Consider the following 9,158-nt stretch of genomic DNA (forward strand, 5'->3'; position numbering starts at 1 on the left):
GATCGGCTGCCTCCTGCACGCCCCACACTGGAGACAGAGCCCACAATCCAGGCATGTGCCTGACTGGAAGTGAACCAGGTTCATAGGTCAACGCTCAACCACTGAGCCATGCCAGCCCGGCTGAAATTAGACATTTTAAATAAAAAGCAGTCTATGGTGGGTAGTCACCTCCTAGGCTGGTATCTTCCCTGACAAGGTCAATCTTTTTTTTTTTTTTAATATATATTTTTTATTGATTTCTTACAGAGAGGAAGGGTGAGGGACAGAGAGCTAGAAACATCGATGAGAGAGAAACATCGACAAGCTGCCTCCTGCACACCCCCTACCGGGGATGTGCCCGCAACCAAGGTACATGCCCTTGACCGGAATCGAACCTGGGACCTTTCCTCCCGCAGGCCGACGCTCTATCCACTGAGCCAAACCGGTTTCGGCACAAGGTCAATCTTTACCTTAACTAAGCCTATTGTCTTTTTGCATTTACTATAACATACCTTTGGAATGTCAGGATAACTTGTAACTTCCCTTTTGCTGGATCCCTCAGGGCACAACTACTGCACCAGGGTGCCAGGGAGGAGACCCCAAATTCCCTCATTGTTACTGTTATCTTGTTAATTGTTGACTGTTAACTATCCTGTACTCACCTAAGTAAAAGAAGCATTTGTCTTATCATTTACTTTTTATCCAATCCCAGAGGTTACCCCCCTCCTCCTCACCTTGGCTTTCTCCCACCAGCCTAATCTATCAGCAATGGATTTCATGTAATCCACTTAAGTCTCCTTAGATTGTAATTTATAAAGGTGAAAAACTGCCATTTTCTGAAGCATTATCTCAATACATTGAGAATCTGCTTCCCGGCAATTGTTGACAGTTTCATTCAAATAAACTCGCAAAAATTCTTTACAGGTTTGAACGTTTCTTATGTTAACACTAGTTCATGTTAAACTACTAGAGTCCCAGCACACGATTGAATCATGCATGTATAGAGTCCCCTAGGCCTAACCTGCCATCAGGGCCATGTTTGCCACCCTGCAAAGCGTCGCACCCTCCCCGGACGGATGCTGCCGGTGGCCTGTGATACTCCTCAGATGCTCCCGGTGCCCCGCGACACTCCAGAACTCCCGCCCACCGCAGCCTCTACAGGACCCAGAAGTCCCGCCCACCGCGGCCTCTGCGGGATCCAGAAGTCCAGCCCTCTGCAGCCGCCCTGGGACCCATCCATGCACCTCCTGGTGAGTCTGGTAGTTGGTTGTGATGCCATCATGCGGTCACAACCACAGGCCTTTTATGATATAGACTAGAGGCCCGACGCACGAAATTCGTGCAAGAGTAGGCCTTCCTTCCCCTGGCTGTCAGCACTGGCTTCCCTCTGGCACCTGGGGCCCAGGCTTCCCTCTGGAATGACATCCAGTCTAATTAGCATATTATGCTTTTATTATTATAGATAATTTGCTATGATGACAGCTTGCTTTCTGGAGCAGTTTCTTTATCTAAATTCTTTTAGGCAGTTAGAGAGAAGATCAAAGATTTTTTTCCTTTCATTTCTTTGAAATAACCAGCTTAAAAAAATATCCCAAAAAGCATATTTTTGGGTGGCAAACTCTGCTCCCACCCTCAGTTCCAATAGAAGTTTTCATTTTTGTAGTGTGGGGCAGAAAAAATAATTTTTCTCCCACCTTTGTAAATTCCTTTGGCTGGAGTAATAATCAAATTAACATGAGAGAGATTAATAGGAGGAAACAACTAAATTTATTACATATATATGTGGGGGGTTATAACAATGTGAGCACTGGGGATGCAGTGGACCTTTGAGGCTTATATCCTATTCTAGACTAAGGAAGAAGGGAGTCAGGGGTTTAGGATTTCAAAGGGAAAGAGACAAATCACAGATAGGTGAGAAACAGCAAACATGTGGTAAACAAATTCTTGCTGAGTCACACATTAACAATGGGACACAGAGGAGTCCAACAAACAGGCCTGTTTGGATTTGCACTTAACTCACATATGCTAAGTTGAATAGCTAAGAGGAATAGCTAAGGGGAATAGCTTCCTTACTTTCAGCAGGTTTCTCTATTCTGTTAGGCAGGCAAAGAAGGATAATCAAAGATTCTTTCAGAGTCTTTTGTTTCTTAAATATAACCTGCTTAAAAAAAGCGATATCCCATAAAGCTTCTTTTTGAGGTGGCAAACTGTAGTCTCCCTCAGTAGAAAAATCCTAGCCCTTCTGTTTGGGAGACCTTTCCAGTAACACTTCAGTTTATATTACAACTGACAAAATGGGGTAGGGAGAAAAGGAAAGCAGTTGAGAAAAGTGGAAGAGGAAATTGATTGTGGTGTTCAAATAAGAGACTCACAAAAATGTGGGCTTATAGAAAATTGAAAATGACAGAAAAAAGAGATGTGCGAAGTATTACAGGGTATATGAATGGGAATTTATTAACAATTTTAGAGGAGAGCCAAGTAAATTATTATAATTTAAAAAAATATTTGGTTATGTTTATTAATATTTTCTTTTTTTAAAAAGTGAGAGGAAATGAGAGAGAGAGAGAGAGAGAGAGAGAGAGAGAGAGAGAGAGAGAGAGGAAGAGAGAGATCTACTTGTTGATCCACTTATTTATGCATTCATTGGTTGCTTCTTGTATGTGACCTGACTGGAAATTGAATCATCAACCTTGGCATATGGGGACACACACTCTAACAAACTGAGCTACCCAGCCAGGGCCTATTTTGGTTATTTGAACTGTATTTCTTTGAGGGTCTACCCATGTCAACAAATATTTTTCTATATCGGTACACATTATTTAAAAACATCTTTTTGATGACACATAATGTTCTAGCAAGTGACTATATTATAGCTAACATATTATTCTTCTATAATTGAATTTCTGTTATTTCCATTTTTCTACTATTTAAAAACCACTGTGATAAATATATCTGTCTCATAACTTTTTAGTTATAAATATTTCATGGAAGGAAACGGTGGCCAGGAGGATGGCAGTGAGGGAGAGAGTGTGAGTAAGTACATGGATGTGTGTGTGGGGTGTGTGTGTGTGTGAGTGAGGGACAGTTAGATTCCATAGGACTTTTAGGGGCAGCCTCTGCTATTGCTGCAATCTCTCCCGGGGCAGTCGCAGAGGCCACACCATCTTGAAGGGGAGAGCTGCTGTGACTGGGAGCCCAGCCTCATCTCCACCCAGGGTGCCCTTGGACACTACCCTGGACCCTACAGCCACTCTAGACAGGGACCTGCTGCCCCGGCTGTGGACCCATGAACACCAAGACTCCAGCCTTCCTGACCACAGGTTCCTGTGGGTTCTGGAGCACTCTTCCCTCCCGCTGACCAGACACTTTTGCCTCAGGTGCTGCGACTGTGTGTGAACAGCCAAATCTTATGCAGCAACCCTGGGATCCAAGCCTTACACAGCAGCCCGGATGCCACGACTGCACTAGCCACCGCCAAGCCCGACGCAGCAACCCCAGGCACAACTGCTCATGAGCAGCCAAGCCCTATGCAGCAATACTGGGTGTCTCATGCAGCAACCCTAAGCGCCATGATTGCTGAATTACCACCAAGTCTGACACATCGACCCTGGGACTGGTGACCATGCAACCCGCCACCACACCCGCCACTGCAGTCACAGGCCCAGTGTGACTCCTTGCCTAGATCCTTCAGTGAGAGCAAAAATGGGTAGACAAAGAAACAACCCCCAAAGGAAAGAAAAGGAGGAATTGCCAGAAAAGGAACTAAATGAAATGGAGGCATGCAATTTGTCAGAAAAAGAATTGAGAATAAGGGTCATACAATTCATAAACCAAATGGATGAGACAATCAACTTATGTAAGAATCAAGAGGCAATAAAGAGTTATATAGCTACAATAAAAAACACTATGGATGTTTTCAACAGTAGACTAGAAGAAGTGGGGGATTGAATTAGTGAATTAGAAGACAGGGCAGCAAAACACATCCAATTTGAATTGCTATTGGAGAAAAAAGTTAAAAGGCAGGAGGAGAGCCTAAGGGAGCTTAGGGACAACATGAAACGAAGCAACATACATATAATAGGGTTGCCAGAATGACAAGAAGAAGAGCAAGGATTAGAAAACCTACTTGAAGAAATAATGTCAGAAAACTTCCCTGATTTGGGGAAGAAGAAAGTCACACAAGCACAGAGAGTCCCAAACAAGATGAACTCAAAAAGACCCACACCAAGACACATGGTAATTATGATGGCAAACATTAATGACAAAGAGAGAATCTTAAAGGCTGCAAGAGAGAGACAGAGAGTTACCTACAACAGATCTCCCATTAGATTATCAAATGATTTTTCAACATAAACACATCAGGCTAGAAAGATATGGAAGGAAGTATACAAAGTGATGTAGGGCAGGGGACCGAGTCCAAGAATACTCTTATCCAGCAAGGCTATCATTCAAAATTGAAGGGGAAATCAGGAGCTTCACAGACCAAAAAAGCCTAAGGGAATTTATCACTACCAAGCCAGCAATGCAAGAAATGCTAAAGGGACAAATATCACATGATCTCACTTATTTGTAGAATATAATGAACAACATAAACTGATGAACAAAAATAGAACCAGAGTCATAGAAGCATTGAACAGACTGTCCAATCTATGAGGGAAGGTGGAGGGTGATGGGGTAAGAGATCAACCAAAGGACTTTTATGCATGTATATGAGCATAACCAATGGACACAGACACTAGGGGAGTGAGGGCATGTGCTGGGGGATGGGGGCGGCTGGGGAGAGGTCAATGGGGGGAAAAAGGAGACTTATGTAATCCTTTAAACAATAATTTTTTTAAAAAAAATTTAAAAATAGAATATTTCATTAGGATAGATGCACAGAAGTAGAATTATAGGATGAAAGTTTAAATGTTTTATACTGTCAAATTGGTTTTTGTTTGAATGTATCAACTTATACATAGTCTCATCAGAAATATATAAGAACTAGAAGCCCAGTGTGTAAAATCGTGCAGCCCCTCCAACCGGCACGCGTCTCGCCACACACGCAGCCCTGCCCACCCACATGCACCTCGCCTCGCACGCAGACCCGCCCACCCATGCATGCCTCACTGTGCACGCAGCCTCCTGGTGACAGGTATTTGGTCATTATGGCGTCACGACCATTGGGTTTTTATTATATAGACTAGTGACCTGGTGCACGAAATGTGTGCACATTAAAAGGGGATTAATTAGAGGAAATAATTTAATATTGCTATTTGCCCTTTCTCTATAATAGAAGTGTCAGAGATGAAAGAAAATTAGTAAAATGTATATGAAAACCTTCCTCCTGTCAGAGTCTGGGGCACACCATGGGACCCAGAGTCAAGTCCCCGCCCACCTACATGCACCTCCAAATCGTGTGAGACCCAGACCCAGCCAGCCCCCACCCCATTGGGCTAGATCCAGACCCGGCCGGTCCCACCCTTGCCAAGCCCTTCCAGGCAGGGGACGTAGCCTCAGGTCCCCTGGCCCAGCGCCAGGATGGGGGGCGTGGCCTGAGGCTCCCCAGCTCAGACTGGGGTGGGGGGCGTGCCTTGAGGTCCCCCATCAAGCCCCTCTGGGTGGGGGGCATGGCCTGAGGTCCCCTGTCAAGCTCCGCTAGGCAGGGGTATGCAGCCTCAGGTGTCCCAGCCTGGCACTGGGAGGGGGGCACAGCCTCAGGTCCCCCGTCAAGCCCCACTGGGTGGGGGGCGTGGCTTGAGTTCCCCCGACCCAGCACTGGGGGTGCACCTTGAGGTTCCCCGTCAAGCCCCTCTGGGTGGGGAGCACAGCCTGAGGTCCCCTGTCAAGCCCCATCAGGCAGGGAGGGCGCAGCCTCAGGTCCCCTGGCCCGGTGCTGGGGCGGGGGGTGCGGCCTGAGGTCCCCCGGCCTGGCGCTGGGGTCGGGGAACAGCCTGAGGTCCCCTAGCCCAGCACCAGGACGGGAAGCCCACCTTGAGGTCCCCCATCAAGCCCTGCTGGGTGGGGGGCGTGGCCTGAAGTCCCCTAACCTGGTGCCAAGGCGGGAGGCGTTCCCCTGTCAAGCCCCGCTGGGTCAGGGGGGTGCAGTCTGAGGTCTCCTGGACTGGTGCCGGGGTGGGGGTAGCAGCCTGAGGCCCCCTAGCCCAGCACCAGGATGGGAAGCTCACCTTGAGGTCCCCTGTCAAGCCCTGCTGGTTGTGAGGCGTAGCCTGAGCTCCCCTGTCAAGCCCTGCCAGGTGGGGGACACAGCCTGAGGTCCCCTGTCAAGCCCCGTGGGGGCGGGGGAGGACATAGCCTCAGGTCCCTGCTGATTGCTCATTAAGGCTCCTTATGGGAACTTGGCCTCAGCTGTGGGTGCAGCCATCTTTGTGATGGAGTGATGATCAATTAGCATATTCTCTCTTTATTAGATAGGATACCCATCATACTTTCATCAACATTGGGTTATTTCTTAGTGTATTTTTCATGTGATTGCTTTTCTGATGTTTTTTAAGCTTGCCAGAACATATATTAGACATAATTTATTATTCTCATAAGAAAATAGTGACTATCACCTTAAATTACTTTGCATTTACCTCTTAAAGAAATCTTTGATAATTACCCTTTATGATTTTTCCATTCTCTACCTCCTCCTCCTTTCTTTTTTTCCTTCCCTCTCGTATTTTGGCAAGGCTGTTTTATATTTATTTGAGAATATATTTTAAAAGAATGAAAACAGCCTGGCTGGTGCAGATCAGCGGTTGAGCATTGACCCATGAATCAGGAGGTCACAATTCCATTCCCGGTCAGGGCATATTCCCAGGTTGTGATATTTATCCTCAATGTGGGGCGTGCAGGAGGCAGCCAATCAGTGATTCTCTCTCATCATTGATGTTTCTCTCCCTCTCCCTTCCTCTCTGAAATCAATAAAAAAATATACATATGTATATAAAAATAAAATAAAAGAATGAAAACAAACTCTCTACCCTGATGTTAACCTTGAACACTTATTGCAATGGGAAGGGAAATAATTCACTCATAAAATCTCCCTCTCCCCTTTCATTAATATTATTTGTGTCTTGAAGCAAAATCCTATATAATAAAAGTTTAATATGCAATTGACCCTAATGGCAGAACGACCAGAACAACCGCTCCACCAGTCACTATGAGGCACACTGACCACCTCTTGGTCCTTACTCCCCTGGCTGGCTGGCTCCAATCGCCTGATGGTGAATGGGGAGCCAGGGGTGGGTGGCAGGGGACACGGGTGGCGCCAGGCCAAGGCCCCTGCCCCGCAGTCACCCCACACACAGAGGGTGACCCGTGGTGGGGGTGGGACCAGCAAGCAGGCAGGAACGGCCGACCTCTCAGTCCCTCCCACCGGCCAGCAGGCTCAGATAGCTAGAGATCGGGGAACCAGGGGTGGGTGGCGGCAGGGTGTGGGACCAGCTGTGGGCAGCCGGGGAAGATGCCCCTGATCGCAGGCCAGGCCTAGGGACCATACCTGTGCACGATTTCATGCACCGGGCCTCTAGTAATAATAATAAAAAAATCTAATCTGTTCTGTACAAAATACCCTTTTTTAATATCTGAAGATGTCTAACTATTCTCTCCTCTTGGTAAAGAGCCACAGTTACTTTATTTTTTTTTATTTTTTTTTTTTTTTACATGACTCCTGGTTCATGGGTCAATGCTCAACCACACTGGCAGGGCAGGACTTGGTATTTTATATATATATATATATATATATATATTATTGATTTTTTACAGAGAGGAAGAGAGAGGGATAGAGAGTTAGAAACATCGATGAGAGAGAAACATCGATCAGCTGCCTCTTGCACACCCCCTACTGGGGATGTGCCCGCAACCAAGGTACATGCCCTTGACCAGAATCGAACCTGGGACCCTTGAGTCCGCAGGCCGACGCTCTATCCACTGAGCCAAACCGGTTTCGGCTAGCCACAGTTACTTTAATCTTTCTATAAGCAATAACATTTCAAAATGCCTCACTAACCTGCTCAACATTTCCTGGACATACTCTTGTTATTCTTTCCAAGAACCGACAGCAGAATTTCAGAAATGGCATTGTACATCATCTGTTAAGCTACAACTGAAAATAATTGCCCATTATGTTGGAAATATCCTTTAAAAATAGATTCAAGCCTGGCCGGCGTGGCTCAGTGGTTGAGAGTCAACCTATGAACCAGGAAGTCACAGTTCAATTCCCAGTCAGGGCACATGCCCGGGTTGTGGGCTCAATCCCCAGAAGGGGGCATGCAAGAGGCAGCCGATCAGTGATTCTCTCCCCCTCTCCCTTCCTCTCTGAAATCATTAATAAAAATATTAAAAAATACTCAATTGCCTAATATTTTCAAGTTTTAGTAAATGTTTTTCTCTCTTTGAAAAAAGCTATGCACCTCATTATGATTCTCTTTCACAGAGTATTTGTAAAAGTTAATGATATTTGTAAAGTGCAAAGTACACTCCCTGGCATCGAGTAATCTTCAGTAAGTGACAGTAACTAACAATAAGTGTCAGCATATTAGTAGCTAACATATTACTTTAGCACCCAGGAGGCACAGATATAATCAGCCTAGATCTTTTGGTTATATTTATCTATTACTCATTAAAAAAGAGTATTATTCTTCTGTTTTTCTTTTAATTTCATATATTAATAGCAATCATATAAAGGTCTTATTTGAACTCCGTTCAGTGGAACTACCTACTTTCCTTGATTAAGATAATACTCAACTATGTGTGTGAAAACATAGTTATGTATCAAAAAGAAAGAAAATTATTTAATCGCTGTTCAGTTTAAATACTCTGAGATTGTAAAATAATTAGTTCAGGGTTTGGGGTGTCTTTTTTTTTTTTTAACCAAGAAACAAAAGATACTTGAGGAAATTGTATGTTTACATTAGACACATAAGTATCTACTATATTGTTGCTAAGCTGGAGTTTCACTTAATACTGTTTCTGAAAATATTTCATCTTTACTTGAGGAAATTTTATGTTTACAACAGACACTTTACCCAAGTCAATGATCAGAAGATACCTGCAACCAGACTTGTAAAAAAGAAAAATAACCATATTAATATCAATGTCTTTAGTTAGAATCTAAAAGATATATCTTCACGTACAAGAATCTGAACACAAAATATTAAAAATTTGAGCCTAGCTGGCATGGCTCAGTGGTTGAG

Source organism: Cnephaeus nilssonii (assembly GCF_951640355.1).
Source record: "Cnephaeus nilssonii genome assembly, chromosome: 6".
Classification (NCBI taxonomy): Eukaryota; Metazoa; Chordata; class Mammalia; order Chiroptera; family Vespertilionidae; genus Cnephaeus; species Cnephaeus nilssonii.